The 27835-nt window shown below is 50.3% G+C and overlaps 1 protein-coding gene across 11 annotated transcripts in view; it reads right to left on the bottom strand.

Moving 5' to 3' along the window:
* Nucleotides 1-27835, bottom strand: part of ADARB1 (adenosine deaminase RNA specific B1) — a 147337-nt gene that overhangs the window by 100669 nt on the left and 18833 nt on the right. For 6 of the 11 annotated variants that reach the window (XM_073888897.1, XM_073888903.1, XM_025863485.2 and 3 more), the window contains exon 2: nucleotides 24787-24950. The exons of 3 other annotated variants lie outside the window; for them this stretch is intronic. The gene's annotated coding sequence lies outside the window, so the exon portion shown is untranslated. Of the gene's footprint in view, nucleotides 1-9941; nucleotides 9995-11579; nucleotides 11689-24786; nucleotides 24951-27835 lie in introns of those variants that run through there. 2 more of the 11 variants (XM_073888898.1, XM_073888899.1) reach the window with 2 other exon arrangements.

Here is a 27835-nt window from a genome sequence, read left to right as displayed (position 1 = left end):
GCGGAAGTCTGAGCCCTGACATCTGCTGGAGGGACCACGCCCAGGACAGCCCCGCACAGCTGCCCCAGGGGAGCCAGAATCGTGGGGGATCAGGTTCTGCAAACTCTGAACAGGAAGAACCAGATGGGGTGATGGGAGCTGCCACATACCCAGGGGACCGTCGGGCTGTGAGTGCAGACGGCAAGAGGGGGCCCTGGGATGCCGCCTGGCTCTAGCTGCACGGCCAAGCGCCTCCAGCAGTGGTGCGGCCTCCAGGTCCTGCACAGCCACGCGGAGGACAGGCGCCACGTGTGGCACCACGAGGACTGAATGGAGTCGCAGACGCAGAGAGCTTGGCCCAGTGACAGTGAAAGGGGGAGTGCGACAGGAAGTGGGCAAAGACGGAGAAGGCCGTGGTCACTCACGGGGGCAGCAGACGACAGCAGCTGATGGACAGCAGGGAGCAGCATCGTGGACACACGGCACACACACGGAAGCCTCCGCCCCTAACGGATGCACCCCAGGGGTGTTCAGGCAGAGCCCACGGCCACCCACAGCACCACACACCCAGGGATTAACAACCAAAGGGTAACTAGAAAAGTCTCGGTATGTTTGGAAGTTGGGCAGTATTCCTCTAAGTTATCCACAGATAAAAGGAAATAATCACAGTAGAAACTAGAAAATATTTAAACTTAAAAGCAAGAGAGATTACATAGGGAAATGTGCGGCATGCAGGTAAGGCAGTACACCAGAGGTAAATGTGTAGCCTCACGCTCACACTTTTAGAAAACGGGGGGAAAAATATCAATGAATCCCCACCTCAGTAAGTCAGTACAAGGAGAACAAAATAAGCCCAAAGAAAATGGGAGGGGGAAAAAAGGAAGAAATTAAATCTGCATTAATCACACATACTAGCTGGCACACAAAGACAGACACTGGCCAGACTAATCCCAACAAACAGAGAAGAGAGAAAAGGACCACATCAGCCTGCACTGGGAACAGGGCAGTGGAGAGCCGGGTGCCCACCTTTATGTGACACCCCTGCCATTGAGTGATGTGGGCCTTTCAGGGCATCCCTGAGAGTCTCAGCAGGCTCTGGGACCACTATGATGGGTCGGGTGGAAGCAGAAGAGTCGCTGCGCGCGGGGTCCACGCCTTCGGGGGCTGCCGGCTCGAAAGACTCTGCAGGAAGCCAGTTTCATGGCTGAGACCATCCAGCTGTGAGTCCACGCAGAGAGACAGAGCCCGGGTCAGCCCCAGGCAGGTGCCCGCCATGTCGCTCAGGAAGCACCCTCAGACAAGATGTACAAGATGCTGACAAGAACTAGGAACCCCAGCTGACCGCTGGGACCAACGCTGCAGACACATGATCACCTCCAGTCACCTGAGGGACCCTGCAGAGGTCCCAGTCCCACGGAGCACAGACAAACTGTCCCCTTTACACCCTGCTCCAATCCCTGCCCCACAAGGTCACCTGCAAAACCAAACGGTGGTTGTTCCAGGCCACTAAGTTGTGCCTTATTTGGGGGGGCGGGGGGTATGTTAGGCAACAAGAGATACCAGAACAGAATTATCACTCCAAATTCTCACAACATAAAAATATAATAAGAGGATATTAGGAACTTCATTTCAAAAATTTTGTAAACTTAGGTACAACGAGCAAATTCTAAGAAAAATAAAATTTATCAAAACTGACTCAGGAAGAAAGAGAAAATCTGACTAAACTACAAAGAACAAGAATCAGGAAACAAAAATCATGTACAAACTATCAGCCAAACTGACCCATCGATGCAGATGTAAAAATCCTAAAGAAAATGTCAGCAAATTCAATCGAACAATCTTTTTAAAAGATATATGACCCAGTTGGATTTACTCCGGGGAATGTAAAAATGAATCATGTATGGAAATCGACCACACTAATAAACCCAGAGAGCCGTGACGCCGCTGACGCGAAGTTCAGCCACAGGTGACACGGAGTCTGATTCTGTTGGGACATGCACTTCCACGGCCAGACAGGGGAGGCTCTGACTTACAATGTCTGTTCTGTCTATGCTCCTGGATGACGGTGAGGAACATGTCAGGAAAATCGTGCTCTCATACACGCACTCTTCTGTAGGAACACGATACAACTCACAACAAACATGCACTAGGGAACACCGGGCAACGGGACCCAGAAACGGCCAACAGTGGCCACCATTTTTACAGAGGATGGTCCAGCACGGTGGGACCAAGCAGTGGCTACGCTGTTGCCGACGTGCAACAAGGGACTGACTGACGCCACCACTAGCCAGCTGTCTGCAGCAGGAAAGGAGGGAGCTTCTGCACCAGCAGTGCCAACCCCTGAAGCCCGGGGCAGGACCAGGTGAGGCAGCCTGGAGCGCTCACGTTTCTCGCAGAAATGAAGAGAGAAACCCAGGACGGAGGAGCTTTCCAGGCCAGGAGCGAGTTAGCAAAGCAGGGCTGAGTTCCAGTCAGCCCCATTCTCAATCTGCCAGGAGCCACCCCCAGAAACAGGCGGGGCCTGGGGTGACCCGAGAACCTGGACGGGGCATGCAGGCAGTGTGGGACCCCCACCGCGGCGGCTCTGGGCCCTCCATCTCCGGCCACACTCAAGGGCAGCGGCCCAGCTCAGCCCACACCACCAGCTTTCTGGAGCCTTCTCCCAGTGACTGCTCCTGGGCTTCCCTGAAAACAGGGTGAACCAGAATTAGCTGAGCTGGAGGGTCTCTACAATGGGCATGTGTCCAACTACCTGCTAACACAACTCAAACACCATGGCGATGCTAAGGAAACGGGGCTCATATAGGGCTTACGTGCCCAGTGCCAATAGCAGGTACAGGACTAGCCCTATTAAAATACACGTATCACTCAGCACTCAATGGGTTTGCTGTGGCAGTAACAATGGTACTGACTAAATAAAACCATTGCATTTCCTTTTAAAGTGATATTTACCATCATAATTTAATTAGACCGTGGAAATTAGGGCTTTGCTCTACCAAAAGATAAGTACTCTCATTTTCTACCTTGTAGATACGTAACATGAGTATACAGTTAAACAGAGATGTTCAACTGAGTAGATTCTCTTATGTTTAGAGACACCCATTATTTCAAGATACAAAGGCTTGATATGCTCAAGACAAGTGAAGTAAACAAGCAGTCAATGGAAGGGTGCTAAGACAAAGAAGCATTCTTCCTAATTTTTGATAGCATCTTCCATTTTAAGTGCTTAGTCAGTCCTAAGAATTGTTACCCCCAAGAGAAGAACCGGAAGCCGGTGGGAATGGAGAGCAGGGCCACAAGCAGGGCCCGAGTCATGAGCCCGGTGGCTCCAGAAGGACACAGCAACACTCCTCAGCTGAGATGAGCCCACAGAAGGCCTGTCAAGATGCTTCTGGTAAGGAGGGTGGGAGGCGCCTCAGCAGAAGGCCCTGAACACTTTGGTAAGAGCGGTCCGATCCGTCTTCAGAAGGATGGCTCTGCCGGCTCTGTGGACCACGGCTGGACGGCTGAGCCTGGAGGCTAGGAGGACAGCCAGGGACAGAGGGATGACAACGGGGCGAGCACCACCAGCGGGTGACTCTAGGGATCCTGACTCTGTCAAAGGGGTGGATGGAATTTTCAATAAACAACATGAGAAAATCGAAAGAAAAGAGGAAATTTTAGAAGATAGGTGTTTTTCAATTGTCCTCAACTATAAAAACCTTCAAAGTATATGAATTATAGTCATTGATACTTCATCATCAACAATGACCAAACCAGCCCTGGCTACCTGACGTTTCAGAAGGATAAAGTCAATTCTGTGTTAGGAACTACTACAGGGAGAGGTAAGATCTTTACGTGGTAAAGCGGTAACAGACACTGAAGAGGCAAGGACACTGCCGTAGGAGACTAAATCCGCAGAGCGGCGCGCTGGCCATGAGCGCACCGTCGGGAACTCAGCACTTAATAAAGAGGCTGGGAGGAGGGCGCAGGCCCCCCTTTCATTTGCTGCTTCTAGGAAGGAAAAGAAATGCAAGAGGAAATAGCGCTCTAGTCCAGAGGTCCTGGTTTAATTTAAAAATTTTTTATATTATTTAAATTCCAATTAGGAAGTGGTTTGCAGAGCACATTCTGTTCTGTGACACAGGAGAACCACAACCTCTTCCCTGCTCCTGAGCAGGGTCCAGCTCAGTTGGAGGAAATGCGCTCTACCCCGGTGCAGAGCGTGGGATCCACCCCAGTCTGGAAGCCTCGACTCAACACTGGGACCACCACTTAGACCATGAAGCTTCTGTGCTCTTCATTCTATTTCCCCAGCATTTTGGTCTTAACAGAACAACCAAAATGGACTTTGTCACTCTTCTACTTACTAAATTCAATATATTCCATTTTCTTAGCAAGGAAGAATAATATATTTTGCCTCATTAGAAAGATTACTTTAGAATAAACCATGATAGATACAGCGCAGATGAGTGTCTACGTAATAACGGTGAGTGAAACAAGCCACACCAAAAGAGCGCCTACTGTCTGACCCTATCTATATAGAACTCTAGAAGATGCAAAGGGATCTCTCATGACAGCAAGGAGAGGGGTGGCTGTCAGGGGTGGGAGAGGAGGGGGGACAGGGGACTTTCAAAGGCGATGGGCACGTTCACCATCTTCACTGTGGCAACGATCTCACCGGTGTCTCAAAACTTACTAAGTGGCACATGTTAAAATATGTGCCGTGTTTTGGCAGGTCAGTTATACCTCAAGAAAGCTGGCTTTAAAAAAGACTACTTTGTTTTATATTTTAAAACCCCTCATCTTATTTTTTGAAGTGAATTAGTAAACATTATTGAAAATATTTTTGTGACCTGAGGGAAAACATTGTTTTTTTTAAACTGAATAATTTCATGTTTTATGGGAAATTAAAGCTTGCTGCCCACATTAAAACAACTCATTACGTAGGCCAGGGAGCTCTCCCCAACCAGCAGCACTTTACTGTTGTATAATCATTCCCAGAGGGACCCAATGCTCCTAGCACCGGGCATGCGCTCCGCGTCTCCACAGAGAGAAGGCCCTGGGGGGTGGAGACAGCGGGAGGAGGGGCAAGCACTCAGGTCGAGCGGGGTGTGTGACCCTGGGTCCAGCAGGTGGCACCTGCATCGTTCCAGCCCAGAAGAGGCATGTCTCAGTTCGCGGCACGGAGGGGACCGCCTAAATCACCAGGATGGCAGACGGCGAGGGCAGACATGGAGGATGTGGGAGAAGCCCTGAGCCCTCCCTGTCCTCGGTACCTGCTCCCTTCAGGACAACGGTCCACCCTGTGGCCACACACGTCCAAACAACCCGGAAAGGCCAACAGGCCAGCAGAGGCACCCCTGCCACGGGGAGCACGCGGGCAGCAGTGCCTCCCGACAGGGCGTCCTTGGCCTCCCCACTGCAGGGGGACCTGGGTACTCAGGCAGCGGGAAGTGGAGGTCTGCCTCCCAGGCGCTGACACCTCTTTTTTTTTTTTTTTTTAATAATACACTGTGTATTATTAGGAATCAACATCTCTTACAGGCAGGACTTGAGGTCTGTCTCCCATGATTAACGGGGTTACTTGTGCCAGAGATCTGCACTAAAAGAGATGATCAGCCACATTGTTTTTATTATGACTTCCCCCCTTGTTTTATGGAGTGATTTTTCATAAAAATGAGGACTAATTTCACCCAATCATTGCTAGCAAACAAATAAGACCAACAGAAAAGCATTTCAGGCCCCAAACCCCGGTGGAGCCCGAGAGCCATGAGCCTGAGGCTCGGCCCTGTGCCCAGAGCACACACGCAGATGCAGGGAACACAAAGCCCACAGAGGCGCTGGTCAACCCACCTTCTCCCATAAGAAACTCACACTGGATTACACCAAGAACAAATCAAGAAAAACAAAAGTCTCTCCACAGACTAAAAGACAAAGCCAAGTAAGAAAAGGAGAGTGATGGGGCACCTGGGTGGCTCAGTCGTTGGGCATCTGCCTTCGGCTCAGGTTATGATCCTGGGTCCTGGGTTGTGGGATCCAGCCGGGAGGCCTGCTTCTCCCTCTGCCCTTCCCCCTGCCTGTGTTCCCTCTCTCGCTGTCTCTCTCTCTGTCAAATAAATAAATAAAATCTTAAAAAAAAAAAAAAAGAAAGAAAGAAAGAAAGAAAAAGAAAAGCAGAGTGAAAGGAAAGATTATTTTGAGAGACTTACTCAGGCAGAGCGTGGAGGACTGCACAGGCAGCCCCGGGCAGGTGGGCAGCTCCAAGCCCCAAGAGACTTCAAGGTCTAGAAAGATCCGTTAAGCCTTAAGCTTCCTGAAGGACCCTGTAACTAACAGACACAGCCACCAGCCTCTTGGATTGTCATGCACCTATACGTTAAATAAACCTGCAATGTTCTCAACTCCTTTCATCAGATTCGTATCGAACTAACACATTTCCAGAAGTTCTTAACTCTAAGTCAAACAAATGTGATGTCTGTATTTAAGAAACATCACAATTTTAAAAGTACTCAGTGAGGTTATTTATCAAACACTAAAAGTTAGTATAATATTACCCATTGCAAGGAGATGAACTGTTTAAATAAAAAAACTTTTAGTATTTGTTATAGAAATCTCTCAAATTGATCTTCTTGCTCTCTTATTTAAGGCATAATAAATGTAAGTTTTTAACCAGAAGATGCCGACTACTATTCTCTTTGGTGAACAAAGCAAGAAGCAAAAGGTCCCTGGTAAGGTGTTGCCATAAGCTAATCTCCCAAGCCCCAAATCACACCACCCAGATGCTCCAAGATGTATCCACAAGGACTTGGGGAAAAAGTTTTCCTGAACTAGTGGTACACAGACACTTGACAGAAGCAAAAGAAAATCCTCTCTGGAAAAATGCACCATCATCTGAGGCCTCAAAGAATTCATACAAGTTGTTTTCCAAGGAGAATGAGCGGCTCTCAGTAAAAAAGATAATCCCACAAGGAAGCAAGCACTGAAGGATAAGCAACATAAACAGGAGACAAAAGAAAGAGACATTCAGATGTGACAGACCTGTCAAGCACACCATATATAAAATAACTGGTTAAGTAATAAAAATAGAACGGGGGGCGGGGCGCCTGGGTGGCGTAGTCGGTTAAACGGCTGACTCTTGATTTCTACTCAGGTCATGATCTCAGGGTCATAGGATCAAGCCCCGTGTCATCAGGCTCCGTGCTCAGCAGGGAGTCTGCTGGAGAGTCTCTCCCTCTGCCTCTGCCTCTGCCTCTGCCTCTGCCCCGCCCCGTTCATGCTCGCATGTGTGTTCTCTCTCTAAAAACAAAAATAGATGGGAAGCAGGAAAACAAAGAATAACCAATCAGACTTGGAAAAGAATAAACTCTCTATAAATAAGAAATATTAAAGACTAAAATTACTAAAATTAAAAACTCGACCGTGGGTTTTACCACCCTACTTGACAAAGGAAAAGATGAGTAAACCAGGACAGAAAGCTGAAGAAGTGACCAGATGGCAGCCTGGGGAGAAGGGGGACAGAGGAAGGGGCAGATCCAAGAGGCCCAACCAACCCCATGCGGAGGAAGCCAACAGACCTGTAGCCCAGACCCGTAGCCCAGGCCCGCGAGGAGCGGCAGGCCGGCAGAGCCAGCTCCCCGGACAGCCGGGCAGGAGGGCGGAAGCTCTCAGCGGGACGCAGAGAAGAGCTGAGCCTGAAACTACAGACCCACCTAACATCTTTTCAGAATGAGAAGAAATGAAGATGTTTCCCCAGCAAATCGTACCCGAGATGGCTGGCCACCAGCTGACCCTTGTTTGGAACAGAAACCCTAAAGGATACGTTTCAGAAGAAGGGAAGTGATCCTGGAGAGGAAATAAGGAACAAAAAAGAATGAAGATAAAAGCAAGTGGCATGTGGAACATGACATTTCTGTTCAGGAGTGCTTTCATGTTAACTTTCTGGAATTTAAGTAAAAGGTTTTTTTTTCTTTTTAAAGAGTGCTTTAATTTAGAGTCTTCAATAATCCAAATTGGTATTTTCCTAAATTTCCCTTCATACAACGAACCTGACACTTTTCTAAAAAAATATGATCTGACTGTGAAGAAACTGGAAACAGAAAAAAATAAAGAAGCTGATAAAATGAAAACTTTTTTTTTTTTTGCCAATCATGAAAATAGCCCAAGTACGCAGATGTCCCTATACATTCCTTCCCTTGGGAGGAGCGAGGGCGACAGCTGGGGACTGTGTCCTTGAAGGCCCGCACGCGCCCTCCTGCAGTTACCGTGAGCAGAGACCAAGAGCTCAGCGGAGAGGTGCAACCCAGCCGCGCAGCCTTTGCTAGACCTTCACGTACGGGCCGCCGCCTGGGTGAGTGCCCCAGGCAGAGAACGGCTGCTTCACACGTGTATCTAGAGCAAGGACTCCTCGAGGCTTCACGTCCATGAGAAAGGCAAAACTGTGTACAAAATGGTGTGTTTCTAAGCCCACGCACATCTTTCTAACGACGACATCCACAGCTTTAATCGGGTGCTCAGAAGGACCTCTGGCAGACAAAGTCACCCTTCCTGGAGGACCCTGAACTGACCCAAACCCCGTCCTCTCTTGGGCACTTAACCAACAACACTTCACGTCCCTTTTTTTTTCAATACAACTATGGCTCGTCAGTGGTAACCTAAAAAGTGAAGTGTCAGGGGCACTAACCGTGGAATTCATAACCTAAACCAGAAGCGTTACTAGCGCTCACAGGGCTCTAATTCAGTTCCGAGGCGTGTGGCTCCTGTGCAGAGGGCCACTGGCCCACAGTCCAGAGGGCAGTCGCCATCCATGACAGCCCTAATTTATCAAGCCCTGCAACTATGACCATTCTTGCTTCTATCACTATAATGTTAATTCTGTTTTATCGTTTCACATCGGTTTAACATGGGCTATTTGTGCACACAGTGAAGAAAATTTCATCAGGTTTTTTAATCACAATTTTTCAATAACTAAACTTACCAGTATCATGAATCATCTCCAACCTCGTTACCCCCGCTCCAATTCCGATAAGGCAGTGATAGTGCATTTACTGGCAACCTTCTGACTCAGAGTGTGAACTCTGACTTGCCACACACACAAGGTAAGTGTGACCCGGTTACCCAGCCATGCTGAAGTGCAAGGACTGCTGTCTTACGTGACATAAAACGACAGGTAAAAAGTATAACGTATCTCATAACGAATTTATACACGCTGCTGACAAATTTACTGGAGCTGACTCATTCAATCTCTCCCCAATTCTTTGACAATGTTGAGCAATTTTTCCACTAGAAAGAACCACCACTGTTAAAGATATTCAAGGTATGGAATCTTGCCATTAAGAGTGACCTAAAAAGGTTTTTTGGGGCGCCTGAGTGGCTCAGCCAGCTAAGCATCCGACTCTTGATTTCAGCTCAGGTCATGGTCTTGGGGTCGTGAGATGGAGCCCCTCGTCGGGCTCTGTGCTGAGTATGGAGTCTGCTTGGGATTCTCTCCCTCTGCTCTTCCCCCCCACTCCCTCTCTTAAAAAAAAAAAAAAGATTAAAAGGCTTTTTATTGAAAATGGTGAGAAAATACGTATCTTCTTTCCTCTCTTCCCAAACCCCATCAAAATGGCAGAAAAGGTACTTCTTGGCAATGAACCATAATAGCACTGAACATTACGAAGCGGACTCAGCAGCAGACAAGGGAACTCAAGGAAGGGGTTAAGGCACCAAGCATGTGAAATCAGACTGACCCGAAGGAGTAGCAGGAAGTACAGCGCAAGACAACTGGGGAGGAGTCTCCCAGGAGGGAGGAGCCACGGGGCAGTCCTTGCACTTCTAGGCTGAGCCTGAGAATTCCCCTCCAAAGACGGTCTGGGGCTTCCCAAAAGGGGGGAATCCAAACGTGGCCACTTGGTCTTGGAAGAGAAGCAGATCAGAGCACAGGGCAATTCTACACCAAATCATCAGCACTAGAGGTACAGGGGAGAGTAGAAGACGCTGACCTGTGAAGCACGAGAATCAAGCTGACACCTGACCTCTCTTCAGCAACACCAGACTGCGGAAAATAACAGGAAATGCTCTCTGAGTTTAAAGGGAAGATTATTTTAAGAACCTGGAATTCTGGACCTGCCAAAGGACCCATCAAGCGCGGGAACACAGTAACTGCATGCAAGAACCCAACAAGTCTCTCAGCCACGCACTCCATAAAGAAACGGGTTAAGGACACACTCCAGCAAAACCAAAGCAGAATCCAAGAAACAAACGGGATGGGACACACGAGGCCACGGCACCTGATGCAGCTCAGAAATGTGAAAAGAAACCAGAGGTTCCAGTCAAACACGCTCTTTTCCTGGGCAGGAGTCCTGGGGTACAGATTACGTTTTCTGCTTCTCCAGTCAGAGCGCTTGGCTCTGCGTAAAATACGTACCGTTACAACCCTACAAACGTTGTCTTCCTTGTGTTACCATGTTTAGACTAAAGCCACAGAAGAAACACAGAAAGCCTAACCATAGATGAGAAAGACTACAAATCCAAAACTGTAATTCACGAACACCAAGACCTAGGGAGGCCTGTGCAGGGTGCCCTGCGAGAGCTAACAAACACAAGCGGGGCCAGAAGAGTGGAGAGCCGCAGACCATAAACTGTTCACCCCTGGGGAGAGGGGACGGAAAGGAGCAATCTTTAACTGAACTGGCATGCGTGAACGGGCGGGAATATGTTCTAACACCATATGCTGGTATTATTTCAAGATTTTTTTAAAAACAGTTCAATTGAAGGGGCGCCTGGGGGGCTCAGTCGTTAAGGGTCTGCCTTCGGCTCAGGTCATGGTCCCGGGGTCCTGGGATCGAGCCCCGCATCGGGCTCCCTGCTCCGCGGCAAGCCTGCCTCTCCCTCTCCCACTCCCCCTGCTTGTGTTCCCTCTCTCGCTGTGTCTCTGTCTGTCAAATAAATAAATAAAATCTTTAAAAAAAACAATTCAATTAAAAGGGCACCCTCATCAATCAGGGACTTATGAAAACACTGCAGTGCATCTATAGAACAGAATAGTATGTACTCACTGTATTAAGTGAAGCAGTTATGAGCATTATATTAGTTATATAAAATCAGAATTTTTTTTTTGAGAGAGAGGAGTGGAGAAGAAGAGCAAGTATCTCAAGCAGGCTCTATGCCCAGCACAGAGCCCGATAGGGGACTCAGTCCCACAACCCTCAGATCACAGCCTGAGCTGAAATTAGGAGTCGAACACTCAACCGACTAAGCCACCCTGGCGCCCCTAAAATAGGAATTTTTTTAAAAACTATTTTTTACTCTGCAAGAAAATAGATAAAATGCATCAGTCCTATGAAGAGGGAGGTACCATTGTGCTAACATGTCCATGGTGTAATGAAAAAGGTGCATTACAGAGTGAGGTAAACCCATGTATAACAGAAATCCCACATATATCAGAAGTCCTATGTATATAACAGGAATCCCACATATATAATAGAGAAATTCCATATATACACACAACAGGACTCCCATATGCACCACAAATCCCATACACACGGCTGGAATCCCATACACACGGCAGAAGCCAGCATTAACACGCACCACGGGCATGCGCCCTGCCGGGTTTTTCCCATGTACCCTATGCACAGCACCTTCACGTGCCCAAACAGCTGGCCTAGCGCTGAACACAGGGTGGCGAGGACGAGCCAGCGTGCGGGAAGGCCACCCCCGTGGGAGCTGGGAGGGGCAGGCACAGGCTGCTGCAGAGAAGAACGTGGGACGGACGGCGCTCCGACAGAGCTGCATCCTCCACCTCTGTCCCTAGAGGAAGAAAGCCAAGAAACACAGCAGCACTGCGAGTTCGCACGGTGTCCTCACAGCCCAGACAGAACATGTGCCGGACAATCTCTGTTTATGCAGCGAAAGGGAAAATATAAACCATTTGTCCATGTGCCAGCTGTTAGTCTATGTCCATCTGTGCCATGTCCCATTCCAGTGACCTGAAGAGGCCTGCAGAAACACACAGAGGGACACCATCTATCAGCTGTGCTCTGGGGATAAATTACGTATTTGCCCGGGAAAACAGATGCAAACAGACTCACATATGAAACGTTACCAATGTCTGCTGTGGGGCAGTGGGGCTCACAGAGCCTCTTTCTTCCAGTTTTGCATCTCTGCAAAGAACGCACGGTTCACAATGAGCATGTTTTGTTTTCAAATAAAATGTAGAATCTCTTAAAAGAAACTCAGAAACGCAAGAAGTGTTCTTCAAAGACACCACCAGAGAGCGCAGGCTCAGGTCCGGCCTGGAGCTCGTCCTCCCCTCGTCCAAGGCTGCTTCCCAGTCTGGTCCTGTTTATTAGATGGAACTAGGTAGCCCCAGGGAAGCTCTCCCCGAGGACATGGGGACGTGGGGACACATGGCCAGCCAAGGCCATCTGACTCCACGTCCCAGAAAGCACTGTCTCTCCCCCAGGGCCCACCCTCAGGCAAAGGTCTCTGTCCCCACGGTAAAAACGCAGCACACAGTTCCTGACACAGAGGCAATCCAGGCCGTCAGTTAGTTAGCAAATATGTAGCTCTTCAGTTTTTGATTCTGCAGAAAAGAGTGTAATAAAGCGCCCTACAGCACAAGTCCTTGTCCCTGACACTTAATTTGGTGGTCATCCTTGGCCCAGATCTTGGGTGAGACACTGGACCCCCTGAGCAAGGCCAGGGCTCTCGGGCTCGCCGCCACAACGCCATGGGCTACGTGACACACTGCAGACTGCACAGCAGGGTTTGAGAGCCAAGAGCCACCCCTCAGACATGTTACAGACAGGAGAAAGAGCCTGTGACTCCTACAAGAACAGGAGGGTTTAACTGATAGAAATAAAAACAGAATCTCCACTCTTAAACTTACATAGTGAACACGTAAAGTTCAAAACCCAAGGATGCAGAAAGGGGGGTAGACTCAGCTTGACGTCAAAGACGTGTGCCCACAGGAAGTCACAACCGTAACACCATGACACAGAGGTGAACAGCATGGGGGGGATGTCCAACCCCTGTGAACTCTGCATGGGCCCCAGGGCTCGCTCTGCCTGGAGGAGGTGGGTCACCCAGAGCCATCACAGAAGCTGTCCACTACCCTGGCGCCCCTGTGCCCAACGAGGACACCAGCGTGCCGCAAAGCTTCCTATGTGACCACGGGCCCCCAAGAACCACTCTGTGACCAACAGCCAGACAGCAAGACTAAAGTGGGTCACCTCCTCCTGACCACGAACAGGTGCGATCAAACATCCAAAAACATGGATTTTTGCACTTCTGGGAGGAGGGAACAGAACTAAGTTCACAATACCGTCTATCCCCAGATGACTGGCCACTTGGACTCCCCCTGGGCCTTCACCAAGCGTGTCCACAAGCAGGTTCGAGGCTGTGCAGCAGAAAGAAGTGTCTCGCAAAGACCACCCTGCTTCACAGCTGCTGTCCCAAGTGAGAGCTCCAGGCCCCATTCCCCGGCGAGCCCCGGCCTCGGTACACAACAGTAGGACCCACGTGCCCAGAGTGAGGAGCAGAGTGGAGAGCCTGTCTGTTCGAGAACCCAGCTCCCCAGCCCCGGGCGCCTCGCATTTTCCCTCCCGGAAACCAGGGTTAGCGGCAGTGCCTGCCGCACGCGGCACAGCCAAGGACTGAATAAAATGATCAGTCTGAGCTGCCCAGACATGCTCCCAATCAACAAAAATTAAGGGACGGTCAACAGTTTTCATGTCTGTTTCAGGGCAGCCCCACCTCCTCCGTGAAGACCCTGCAAACGCAAAGCTCTCCCAGTGAGTGAGGAGCTCTCCCAGTGACTGTGGCACGGGGACACACGGGACTCCCCCCACTGGCCAGACTGCCCCTCTGCCCACGGAAGGGCACACGCCCTCGCGCCTCTGTGACCGATCCCAGCGCCACCCTGACACGCACCCTGGGGCTGCACAGGCTCCGTGGAAAAGGCTGTCATGGCGGATCTGCCAGGCCCGCCACAGGCGCAGCAAGGGCCCTGCGTCCTCCTGACATCCCTGACAAACTCCACTTCCTTCCGCTACTGCCCACGCTGGTCTGTGTGCTCTGGCCTAACAGCTACAGGCCTTGTAAGGAGGAACAGGACGGCCTCCCCGCACCCTCAGGCCCGAGCCACGGGCAAGCAAGTGCTTGTTCTGCAGGTAGTAACCTGACTGGTACGCGGGGTAGGTCTACTAATCCTAACGTTCATTAAATAGAAACTTCATGCCACAACCGTGTTAGATCACATGGTTTTCCTCAATTTATAAAAGAGTTCTAGTCCTTTAGCAGCTGTTTAAAAGTACTTTTAACTAACTAAACATTCACCTTCTCATCTGTGACATGTATACACGACCAATCATAACAGTGGATTGCTTATAAAAGTAAAAGCCAATTGTGGACTTCCAGTGTGAAATCTCTGAAAAATTTACAAAGGGGCTAAGCTAAACTGACCTTTGCACTTGGCAAGGAAGAGCTGACGGGTCTGCAACCGTGGCGGCGCGAGGAGTTTGTTCACACAGTGACGAATGGTGAAGACCTCTCAATAAGTCAGGCACGTGCCAGGCGGGCAGGAGCCTCGGAGGCGACCCTGCAGGCCACCCCTCCCCCCAGCACCCAGGGGTGCATTCCGCTGTCCCAGGTACCTCCCTTGGCAGAATTAAGGACACCGGTTGTAAGAGACCAAGTTCTAGGGGCACCTCCTTTCAAGACCCGTTAAAAATAGACAGGAGTGGATGTGCGGGCGATCTGGCTGTGACATCTGTCACCCCATTGATCGCCAGGGTTGATTCGGCGGATCTGGCTGGCTAGGCGGGTCTCCCCTTCCTCCCTCACCGCTCCATGTGCGTCCCTCCCGAAGCTGCGCGCTTGGTCGAAGAGGACGACCTTCCCCAAGAGAGGAGAGGACCGTTCTTCGGTCAAGGGTATACGAGTAGCTGCGCTCCCCTGCTAGAACCTCCAAACGAGCTCTCAAAAATAGACAGGAGTGAAAAAAAAAATAGACAGGAGTGGGGGCGCCTGGGTGGCTCAGTCATTAAGTGTCTGCGTTCGGCTCAAGTCATGATCCCAGGGTCCTGGGATCGAGTCCCACGTCGGGCTCCCTGCTCAGCGGGAAGCCTGCCTCTCCCTCTCCCACTCCCCCTGCTTGTGTTCCCTCTCTCGCTGTGTCTCTCTCTGTCAAATAAATAAATGAAATCTTTAAAAAAAAATAGGAGTTGAAGACAAAATGAATAATTAACATTTTACAAAATATTTTTATTATCACATCTTCATTTCCCCAACTAGCCCTAGGGAAGGGATTAAAGCAAGGCAAGTAGATTCCCTTTTTCATGAACAAATAAAACCAAACATTAAAAGATGATGCGAGAAATACTTAGACATTCTGTCTCCAACTCCAGATTTTCCCATGACCCCTGTAGGCACCATCTGGCTGTGGTTCAGAAGATACACGGCATCCCCGGGCCTCCCCCCTGGACTGTGGCACGGGGAACACACAGGACCCCTGAGCGTCCCCCCTGGGCTGTGGCACGGGGACACACGGGGACACACTGTGGCACGGGGACACATAGGACCCCCGAGCGTACCCTCCAGGCTGTGGCACAGGGACACACAGAACCCCTTACAACTCACAGTTCATCTTTCAACCTCCTGGTGATCCTCTGGGCCTTTGGGATGGCAATTCTGGGATCATCACCCCGTGGGCACAGGACATCCAGTTGACCATGCCATCTGCGGAAATTCCTAACCGCAGGCCCTTGGCTCTCAAAAGTGTCCCCATCTGAGCAGTAAACTGCCTGGCCACCTACTTTAACACAAGCCTGTGTCCCCAGACCAGAGGGGAAAGTGAGGGTCTACAGAGCACTGCTGGCTACCCAACTCCCCACCTCACCCCAGGTGGACCAATCAAGAGATATTCGGGGACCCAGGTCCCCTCACCTCTTATTTCCACCCAGCTGCACTTAGAACAGAAGGAGTATCTCCCGGAGCAGCTGTGCTTGGAGATAAACTTGAGATCAGGGCTTGCGAGCTGGTCCTGGCCTGCGCCCAGACGGCCCAGGGAGTAAGAGGAGAGCACTAGACAGAGCCCCAGAAGCACAGAGGAGGCAAGGCTCTGCCAGAAGCTTCCATGTATCTCCAGGGAACTGGCCACACATATATAGTAAGGCTATCAAGTATTCATGCCTTTCCTAAAACTAAAACTGGCAACTCCAGAAAAGACACCTGAGACAGAACGCAGAAAGGATGAGCCAGGGGTGCCTGGGTGGCTCAGTCGTTAAGCGTCTGCCTTCGGCTCAGGTCATGATCCCAGGGTCCTGGGATGGAGCCCCGCATCGGGCTCCCTGCTCCGCGGGAAGCCTGCTTCTCCCTCTCCCACTCCCCCTGCTTGTGTTCCCTCTCTCGCTGTGTCTCTCTCTGTCAAATAAATAAAATCTTAAAAAAAAAAAAAAGAAATGATGAGCCAATTTCTTTAAGTGACAAGGGAAACAAAGGTTTGCTTGTTTTTAAGAAAAGATGTAGGTGTGACAAGAGCTGTGGCAGAGAGCCCTGACCCCCACCCCCATTTTCTTCCCTGGGGACAGAAGTGTGAGCTGCGCACTTTAACTGGCAATCAAAAGAAAGTCCAGGGGCACCTGGATGGCTCATGTCAGTTAGACATCCGATTCTTGGTTTGGGCTCAGGTCATGATCTCAGGGTCATGGGATCGAACCTGTGTCAGGCTGAGTGCTCAGTGAAGAGTCTGCTTGAGATTCTCCCTCTGCCCCTCCTGCTCATTCTGTCTCTCTCAAATAAATAAAATCTTTAAAAAAAAAAAAAAAGAAGAAGAAGAAGAAGAAGGAAGGGAGGGAGAGAGGGAGGGAGGAGGGAGGAAAGAAAGTCCAAATGATTATACTAAACACATGAAAGAAGTCCTCGATGTCAGCAGCCATCAGGGGGATGAAAATTAAAACCGCGGGGAAATACCACAGAGCACCTTTGAGAATAGTAAAGATTAAAAAGGCAGAAATGATGAAGACTGCCAATGCCCCGAGGGGGGAGTGTGGAGAGAGTGGAACACCCACGGATGTTCAAGTATGTCCACCTAGGGCCCAAGCCCAGGAAGACTGGTGCTTCTCTATCAAAACGTGTATCAGAATGGTCACCGTGGTTTTACCCATAACGCCCCAGATGATAAATATCCGCCATCAGAAGGATGAGTTGAACAGACGATGCGGGCAAACAGGGACTATTTTACACAACACTAAAAACCCCCACACCAGACCGAGCCTCTCAGATACAATCCTGAACAAAAGAGAAGACACACAAAAATGCTTTCCTTGTACTTATACAAAAAAGTTAAAACCAACAAGCAGGCCAGCAGGCCTACCACCCAGAGCTGCAGGTCAGGTGCTCGGGTGACGCACCTGTCACCCAGACGCCAGGCCGGCGGGAGGGTCTGGGCGCTGGCTGCACCCCGCGGTTTGTCCTGGGCGGAAAGTTCCACAGAAGCATGCTCTGGGACAACTCACTGAGGGTGAGGGCGCATCTGAGCTCCGTGCGATGCTCCTTGGTGGTAGTTACACCACCGAGTGCTGTCTGAGCCACCGCCACTGGGCAGGAAGCATGGGAAGCAGTGGGTGTCCCAGGTGCCAGATGCAGAAACAGAGATCTCAGCAGTGCACACACCAGCATCCACTGGAGAATAAAGGCAGATGCATAGCTCGCATTTATGAAGCCTGAGAGGAATCTGTTTTGAAACACTTTATATGAGATTTAATATGTTTCTTTATTACCTTTTAAAAACAATGGCTTATTCAGAATAAATAAGCACAGGTCCCGAGGAGTGGTGTGCGGGGCGCACCTCTCTCCCCCTTGCAAGTTTCCTGGGCGGGGCCTTCTGTTATTAAATTGTATGCTTTACTTATTCAAAATAAAATGAATCCTGACAACAAGTGGAGCTAGAAATACTAAAGGCACAATCAGTGCTGGCAACCCCCTGACTCCCGGAACTTCTAAAGGGATGCTCGTGGGCTTAGGCATACTAGGATTAGTCCTGAAGCTGCTGCAGGTGAAGAGTTTAATCTCCTAGGAATTCAAATAGGTTCCCATCAGTGACAAGTATTTAGTTCAATTCTTGAAGGAAAAAAATGAATAAAAACCAAATAGTGAACAAATTCTCTGCACTCCTGCCTCACCTGGTTCTTGGACAAAACGACCCCCACACACACCCCACCCCAGCCCCCTTGGTCTTGAAAACCTGCCAGACTGGCTGGAAACACAACCGTTACTTGGGATACACCTGTACCATTTTCCAAATTAGTTGAAAAAGAAATTAATAATTATTTCATAAACAGATTAACATTTGAAAGTTTGTTTCATGAATGGAAAATGCTGGACATGCTACCCTGGGGTTAACTTCACCACCTTCAGAAGAAAATTATACAGGGAAAAGAATCTCACATTTTCTTCTCAAAATTTAGAAGTGAAAAGGTCAAGTAAAAAATAAATACAAAGCAAACTAATTTGAGCTCCTCTTCTCCCTGCTAACAGAGCAGAAAGCTAAAGTTAAAAATAAAGGAAGTGTGAGCTTCTTGGAGGAAGGGCTGTGGGGTAAAAGTATATGCTCACATCTGATTTTCAGCTGAGACAGGACTAGGTGGCAGGCCTCCCCAGCTACACTCTGCTTTCCCCAAATACCCTAATAAAGACAGAACAAAAAAGAGAGAAAAACTCCTCACAGGAGAGCTGAGAACCACGTATTGACAATCTCATTCCCGCAATGATCTACTGTGGAAATCCAAAGGTAAGTTTCAGGAGTAAACACAGTACTTTTACTTAAAACTAGTTGGTGTTGGCTTTTCTATCACGTGCAGCGAAAACATTAGCAAACCTGGAAACACCCAAAAGGTGCACGACGGGGTTGAAAACACTGTGGTCAGGCGCTCACCCTTCACGGGTTGTCAGGGACGCGCCGGAGGGCGCCCACGGCCAGGAGCGGAGGAGAGGGGCCGTGGACCGCGCGATGCCCGCACCGTGAGGACACCGAGTCCAGAGCGATGCCCGCACCGTGAGGACACCGAGTCCAGAGCGATGCCCGCACCGTGAGGACTCCGAGTCCAGAGCGATGCCCGCACCGTGAGGACACCGAGTCCAGAGCGATGCCCGCACCGTGAGGACTCCGAGTCCAGAGGGAAGCCCCTGAGGCAGCTCCCCAGACAGGGACATGCCCACACGCGTGCACATGGCCCTGCCCACGCTCGCGGGAGGCAGCTGGGCAGACTAGTGGCTCACACGTGAACTCCAGAGCTCCAGGGACTGACTGGGCACGCGCGCCGCCAGGACAGCCGCGCATCTTGGGCAGCAGCTTCGTCTGTGGCCTCGGTTCCTCATCTGTTCCGCGAGCGGGTCAGCAGCGCTCACTCCCCGGGGCCGCAGAGAACAGGCAGCAAGTGTCCGGGGCGACCCGCGCCTTTGCGCAGGAGCGCGCGTACGTACACACGGGAAGGCACCACCCAGCGTGGTTACGGAGGTTATCCGAGGGGGGAGACGACTGCTTTCATCACTTTTTCTTGTCTCTTTCGTCTGAATGTCCTGTGGCAAGCACACCATTTGTCCCAGAAGAACACGCCCAGGGAAGGCGCCTGGGGAGAGAAGGTGGGCCACACGCACCACTCCCTGGGACCTGTGCTCAGTCAGCTGCTACCCGAGCTGCCCCCGCTTGGACCAGTGCCGCTGAGCAAGTGAACCTGCGTTTCTATCTAATTTAAATGTAAAAAGCCGCATGTGGCTAGTGGCACCACTTTATTTTAGTTTAATTCAATTAGTACATCATTAGTTTCAGATGTAGAGTTCAGTGGTCTGTAACTCCCAGTGCTCACTCCATCACATGCCCTCCTTCAGGCCCATGACCCGGTTGCCCCAGCCCCCAGCCCCTCCCCTCCAGCAACCCTGTTTGTTTCCTAGAGGTAAGAGTCTCTTAGGGTTTGCCTCTCTCTCTGATTTCTTCCCAGTTTTTTTCCCTTCCTCTATGATCCTCTGTTTTGTTTCTTAAATTCCACCTGTCAGTCGGATCATATACAATAATTGTCTTTCTCTGACTGACTTGTTTCACTCAGCATAACACCCTCTAGTTCCATCCATGTCAATGCAAATGGCAAGACTTCATCCTTTCTGATGGCTGCATAATATTCCATTGTATATATGGACCGCATCTTCTTTATCCATTCATCTGTCAATGGACAGCTGGGCTCTTTCCACACTTTGGCTATTGTGGACATTGCTGCTATAAACATCGGGGTGCACGTACCCCTTTGGATCACTATGATTGTATCTTCGGGGTAAATACCTAGTAGTGCAGTTGCTGGATCGTAGGGCAGCTCTATTTTCAACTTTTTGAGGAACCTCCATACTGTTTTCCAGACACCACTCTAAATGTGAATTTAATTCTTAAAGCAGCTCGGGGAAGTGGGTGGGGTCTCAAGGGCACAAGTAAGGGTCTCCAAGTATCCCCTCTACAGGGCCACTTGATGTCTAGTCGGTCCCCCAAACTAAACGAAGCCTGAAGCCCTTACACAAAGAGCAGGAAGATGGCAGTCAGTGGGAGCACAACCTGCTGACCAGCTTTGACAGAGGGCATCTGAGCGGCTCGTGCCAGCACAGCCTTGAAGGGATGGGGCTGCAGGTGCTGGGCAGCCCGGCCCTGTAGGTCTACATGACCAGACCGAGGCCATCCAGCCAGCGCACGGCTCAGGGTACCACAGCCATCGTGGGGGGGGGGCCGCCCGTGGCAACAGGCTGAGTATGAAACAGGCAGAGCGAGAACTCAGGTACAGACTCTTCTCTGAAAGGCTTTGTTGTACGTGAGAGCCACAGTGGAGGATGGAGAGGCACGTTCTCTCCAGCCAGCCCCCTAATGCACCTAAATTAGTTCAGATGTAATACAGAAAGAAAATGCCTTTCTCCTATGCACAAATACATCCTCCAAAACGGGACGTGGTCAGCAGAGGAGGGGGCTCGTGGCAATCAGGGGAGGGGACAGCAGGGGATCCTGGTAGTGAGCAAACCCAGAGCGGGCTAAGTGGAAGGCGCCAGTGAAGCATCAGGCTCCCTACCACATGGCGGCCCCGTCGTCCTCTCCCTGACCGCCCCTGCACCTGGCGCAGTCTCATCACGCAGGGTGGCTGCTATCCCACGGCTGAGACCTGCCTGAGGCAAAGCTATTCCCCAACCCAAGTGAGAACCAGCGCCTCAGGAGCCCCCAGCAGCCAGCAGGGCTGACACGGGCCCTCCTGCCCACCCACCACGGAGTGAGTGAGCACTTCCCGGCCCGGAGGGGCCTTGGCCTGGGACCCACCGCTCCGGCCCCGCTGGGTACACGAGGACCGGAAGCAGAACTGGCGCTCGGTCTGCGTCATCACCCTTGAAGGCACCAAGCAGAGGGAAGACCGTGTGGTCTTAGACCCACACTGGGAGCTACACAATTAGGTCTTCAATCAAAACAACAATTCGGCCTTTAACGAAAACCCAGGGGCAGAGAATGCAGTCTCCTGTCAACAGAGGGTGTTTGTTGTGACACGGTGGTGGGAGGGCCGGGCCTGTGGTTCAGGAACGGAAGGTGCCAGCACAGCCCAAAGCAGAGGTTCTGCCCTCTGGGAAGCTCTGCTGGTCTCCAAGTCCTCCTCTGCATGTCTTTCCTCTTCTCCCTCTGACTTCTTCAGCTCAGATCCCCAAGACAGACTCGAGCCTCACGACGCCAACGTTCTCAGCGCCGTGAGCCCAGAGCTCGTCCAGGACCGAAGGGTGGGCTCCACCGAGTCACCCAGCTGTGCTGGCACAGGGGTCCACAGCCACACAGCCCGCAGACGAGGCGCCGCGCCCTCCCCGGGCACTCCCCTCTGTCTCAGACCCCTTCCAGGCAAACTGGGTCTGAACACAGACACACCACAAGAAAAATGGCAGCCAAGCAGACACCCGCACGCCGAACAATCCCCAAGTGTGGGGACGAGGCGTGGGGCTTGGAGGAAAGGAAAACAGCCCAGAGTAACCACAGGGCCCAGAGACGGAGCTAAAAGGGCATCCGGCAGGTTCCCAAAAACCCACCGACTAGATGCGCTTAGTAGCCACAACCTAGAGGCAGAGTTGCCGCGTTGTTCTCAAGTCCATTTCAAAGTATACCGCTGAGAGCAAGCTCAGAAGCGAACCACGGGCAGCTTCCACGCTCTGCAGAACTGCTTGGTCGACCTCACCACGCCAGTAACGTACGGACACTGCTGACAGCTCACTTCCGCCGAGGCGAGAGGTGACGAGCGAAGCCAGCACCCCGTGAAGCTGGGGTGTGTGAGTGTGCACGGGGTGACGTACACCTGCCTTCACCTACTTTCCTATAGGATTTTGGTCTTTTCCTTCTCCACGGTTTTTAAATATTTATGATATATGTTGCAAAGATCCTTCTCTTTGAGAAAGTTGATCCTTCTGTCTTCTGACTTTACTCACATTATTTTGTTGTTTTGTTTCACTCGGGCAGGTTTCCACTGTTGACGGTATTGTTTTAATGGAGTCCATCTCGACCATCTTTTCTTCTGTTGAACCTGAGTTTTGAGTTCTACTTTGACAAGCCTTGCCCAACACTTAGGTTATATTCAGCTGTGTTTCTGTCTCACACTTGAATAGTTTCACCTTCCACATTTAGCTCTCTGATCCATTTGGAGCTTATTCTTGCACATGGTGTAAGGCAGAAATCCAATACTGTCTTTCGCACAATGGTGCTCAACTGTCCCCAAATCACTTCTTCAGAAGTCCCTCATGACCCGGCAATCTGAAATACCACCCTAATCACAGACGACACGTCCGTCCGGATGTGGGCTTCTTTCTGAGCCTCCCACGGCACTGGTCACGTCATGACCACGCGATTTCACACGGAGAAGCTCTCTGGTGCGTTTTAATGTCTGGTAGGCTATGCGCCTTTTCCCAGCCCCTTCTCTTCTGAGTTTCTAGGTCTCCATGCGTGCTTGTTTTTCTGTGTCAGTTTTAGAATCGATATGTCCATCCCAAGGGAAACTAATGACTCTTGTTGCATTCATATTTTTACTGGAATCTCATGAACTCTGCACATCAGCCCCGCGGAGAACTGCCAACGTAATGATGCTGTGACACCCTAACCACGAACAGGGCATGCCCTTCCATCTGCTCGAGGCTACTTCTGTGTCTGTCTCAAGAGTTTTTAGAACGGTCTTCACTTGGGTTTTGAACCTTTCTGACCACATCCATTCCTGACTATGGGATCTTTTTTGTAGCTACTCTGAATGGGCCACCTCCTCTATAGTATCCGCTGTGAATACTAAGTTACTAAGGATGTTTGTATGTTACATGTTTATTTCTGCTGCCTTGGCGAATTTTTATGATTTGGGTTTTTTAAATCACCGATTCTGAGGCTGTGCCCTCCCACACGGTGGCTACTGTATGGGCAGCACACCGCCACGGAAGGGGTTCCCTGAGGGCCCTGCAAACAGATCATTTTACCGATTCTACTCCAAGTTTTATGCCTGTGTTTTCTCTTGTCCTGTCCTCAACCGGGCTGGTGAGAACATTAGGATCCCCCTTAAAATCTTTAATGAAACTGCACATCTGTGTTTTGTGCGACTTCGGCATCTCCCTCCCCTGGGGCCCATGCGCACAGCACCTCATCCTGCTGTGAGAGGACAGATTAGCACCGGAATCTGCTCTGTCGGCTTCATCTTCAAATACATCTTCTTCACCCTTCCGGCTCATGCTTAAACCTTGGATAAGACTTTTTCATTGAGAAAAACAGAACTTCCATCTAAAACAAACTGAATGACACTTGTGGGTCCTGAAAAAGAGATTTCTGGATTTCTAAATGTTACTTTTTTATTAAAACTTGAAGTAAATAGGAAATACACATCCAACCCCTGTTTCACTGCTTCAGTACCCAGCAGTCGTCTTCAACCATGTCCCCTCCCACTCACAAGGGATGCCTTCCCTCCTGCTCCTCCCTGGCTCGGCGTACCTTCCGCCAGAAGGACCCTAACCGATTTCAGACAGCACTAAACAGGCTTTGTGTAAGTAGAGCACGCTAAACTTTTCTTACGTTGCTGGGAAAATTCATTTTTTATTAATTTGTTGTTTTGACTGATTCCTAACTCACTTTTAGGAGAATAAGAGAAAAGGGGGACAGCAAACACACCCGAGGCCTGTGGCTTCCCCCGGCTCTCCCTGGCTTTACCATGGAGACTCACATCTGGGAAACTCAATCCAGGTATCATGGTACGCACATCTACGCACACTTGTCTCTGGCCACATGGTTAGGACGGTTTGGGAACAATAATGAACACATTTAGAATGATTAGTTACTGACAGACTCTATTTCTATTAGTCTAGGCTGCAACAATGAACATGACCACAACCCGCACTGCACACAGAGAGCCTGGTTAAATGTCATAAAAAGGCTTTAAAATCAGCAGGCATCGTAGGCAAATGAAGAAAGGGACCTACCAAAAAACCAAGGAATGTAGTTAAGAGGCCACCATCACAGGAAAACAACTGCCCTAAAGACAAAGGAGTCCGCGCCACCGTGGAAAAGAAAGAAACAAAAGCAAACAGCTCTGAAAGCTTGAAATCCTATTGATAACACTTGAGAATCTAAGATAACACTTCATCAACATGAAATGACAGCAAGGTAGCTCTTTCCTCACAAAAGAATTTCCATGCCAGATTGTTGATCTTTGTCCACAGTTGTTTCACAGAACAAAGACACAGGATCACAAGCAAACCAGACCAAACACCAAAGAGGCTGATCTCAGCCAGAATTCCTAGATACGGGCGCACTGTAGAGAGAAAACTCACCTCACGAGTTCAAAAGCCTGGACGTGGTGGGTTTCTTGGCACTTGGCGGACAGGCGAGCCAGGATTTCAGGTCCCACACCTTCCCAGGGCGCCATACGCTTGCTCAAAGCCCAGTTCTTGAAACACGCCTATGACCCACGTGTGCACGCTCGTGCGAAGTAAGTCTATGAGCAAGCACAGGAACAACACGCTGTCAGCATGCTTTTACCTGCATGTTCAAAACAACTCCACATTTTCTTATGCCTAACTCTTAGGGGTTGTCTCATTCAAAATATGTTCAGTTAATTGTGACCTGAGAACCACTGTGGCTTCAAGGGGGCATCTCAAGAAAATGGAGAAACCATGCCATCTATCTCTTTTATCATACTTAAAAGCCCAAAATGAAACCAGATCTCCTCTAAAAAAATCACAAGTGACAAAGTCAAATATCAAAAAAGCGAAGGATCAAAGATGCATCTAAAACATAACAGAAAATCCCTTCAGAACTGAACCCAGCACCCCGCATCACCTCTCTTTGTTTCCACGCTAACCTTGTTATCCAACCCAGCACTCAGAAGGTGCGGACTTCATCCAGGAATATTTCCCCCAAGGAAAAATGCCAACTTTGCATTAATGCCATAAACACCACGACCCCTTGCGGCCAGCCGTCACCTCAAGAGGACTTGCAGGTCTTAAGGGAAAGGCTCTCAGCTTTTCCCCATTGAGGATGATATTCGCTGTGATATTCGTAGTGAAAAGAAGGGACAGCTGCACCCCAATGTTCACAGCAGCAATGTCCACAATAGTCAAACTGTGGAAAGAGCCGAGATGCCCCTCAATAGACGAATGGATAAAGAAGATGTGGTCCATATATACAAAGGAAGATTACTCAGCCATCAGAAAGGATGAATACCCAACTTGTACACCCACATGGATGGGACTGGAGGAGATTGTGCTAAGTGAACTAAGTCAAGCAGAGAAAGTCAATTATCATATGGTTTCACTTATTTGTGGAACGTAAGGAACAGCATGGAGGACATCAGGAGAAGGAAGGGAAGAATGAAGGGGGGGGAATTGGAGGGGGAGACGAACCATGAGAGACGATGGACTCTGAGGAACAAACTGAGGATTTCAGAGGGGAGGGGAGGGGGGATGTGTTAGCCTGGTGATGGGTATCAAGGAGGGCACGTACTGCATGGAGCACTGGGCGTTATATGAAAACAATGGACCGTGGATCACCACATCAAAAACTAATGATGTAATGTATGGTGACTAACATAACATAATAAAATTTAAAAAAAAAACAAAAAACAAGAAGACTTGCAGGACGGGTATGGAGCAGCATGCTGAGCCAGGACCCCCAGGCTGGCTGTTGCGAGCTCACTAGGACAGCAGGTGGCACTTCCAACCCCATGGGCTGCCCACCACTGCAAGGCAGGGGCCCTGCTCCCAAAACCCCCACTTGCCATTCCTGATACTTCCTCTGCTTCAAGACCCTTTCAGTGTCCCCTGCAACACTGTGTCTGTCCACCTGCGCCAAACAGACCATCTCAACTTTGCCGGAGCTGGCTGCTAGCCAGCTAGACAGGAGTTTCATCTCAAAGCTCTTTGAGAACCCCCTCCCTGAGAACACCTCCATTCCTGGCCCATGCTCCCACCCCCACTCCTGTCTCCCAGCAGCAGTTGGGGCTGGCCCCTGCCCTATCTTCCCTCTTCTTTCTGGAGTCTAACTCTCCCCCAGAGGTCCCAAGGTAAACAGGTGCAGTGGGCAATGGCCCCCCCTCTCCTCTGGCCCTGCTCCTTTACGCCCCCCCCGCATGGGACGACTACAGAATCCAAGCTTACCGCACCCAGGCAGCACCTAAGTCTTCCCAGAAGACTTATATATATACACACCCACATATATGTATCCCACTAAACCCAGACTAAATGCAACCCAATGTGACTTCCTCTCAGCCAGCTCACAAAGAAGCCCAAGGCCATCCAAGGCCTCCTGGGACAGGGGATGTGCAAGAGAGAAGCGGGGGGCGAGGAGGCGAGAGTCCCGGTGACTCGAGTTAAAAGATCTCCCTCTTGAGAGACGTAAAACGTGTGAAGACACTGGCCAGGAGGGGCCTCTGCAAGTGAAGTCCCTGGACATCCACATCACTGGGACCCCAGCCGCACCCAGGGGCCTCCCTGGCAACAGGACCCTTCCCTGCTGAGTGGAGTTCGTGCTGGCAAAACCAAAGGGTATGCTGTTGAGAATAACGAAAGTGATGAATCTACAAAGAAAGCCAAGGAAACAACACCAAAGTCAATGATACTTAGAGCAGAGGATGAGGACGCAAAAGGAGCTGCTAAGGAATTATTAGCTTCTTAAAAAACATTATTTTTTAAAAATAGACTTTATTTTTTAAAACCATTGTAGATTTAAAGAAAAAGTGGGATGACAGTAAAGAGGTTTCCCACATACTCAGAGTTTCCACTATAAGCATCTCACATCGGTATGGTCCGTTTGTTACAATTAACAAACCAATAATAACACGTTATTATTAACTAAGCGTTCAGATTTCCTCAGTTTCCCCTAACGTCCCCCTTCTGTCCCAGGATCCCGTCCAGGACACCACGTGACACCGGTCATGTCCCTTTACATCTCCTCTTGGCCGTGACAGTTTCTCTGATGACCCTGGCCGTTGGGAGGAGGGCCCGTCAGGCGTTTGGGGGATGCCCCTCGTTGGGAGGAGGGCCCGTCAGGCGTTTGGGGGGATGCTCCTCGTTGGGAGGAGGGCCCGTCAGGCGTTTGGGGGGATGCCCCTCGTTGGGAGGAGGGCCCATCAGGCGTTTGGGGGGATGCCCCTTGTTGGGAGGAGGGCCCGTCAGGCGTTTGGGGGATGCCCCTTGTTGGGAGGAGGGCCCGTCAGGCGTTTGGGGGGATGCCCCTTGTTGGGAGGAGGGCCCGTCAGGCGTTTGGGGGGATGCTCCTCGTTGGGAGGAGGGCCCGTCAGGCGTTTGGGGGATGCCCCTTGTTGGGAGGAGGACCAGTCAGGCGTTTGGGGGGATGCCCCTTGTTGGGAGGAGGGCCCGTCAG

Source organism: Callorhinus ursinus, unplaced genomic scaffold (assembly GCF_003265705.2).
Source record: "Callorhinus ursinus isolate GAN/ISIS: 27379988/994484 unplaced genomic scaffold, GSC_fseal_2.0 scaffold98, whole genome shotgun sequence".
Classification (NCBI taxonomy): Eukaryota; Metazoa; Chordata; class Mammalia; order Carnivora; family Otariidae; genus Callorhinus; species Callorhinus ursinus.
This window is presented reverse-complemented; position numbering and strand designations above follow the sequence as displayed.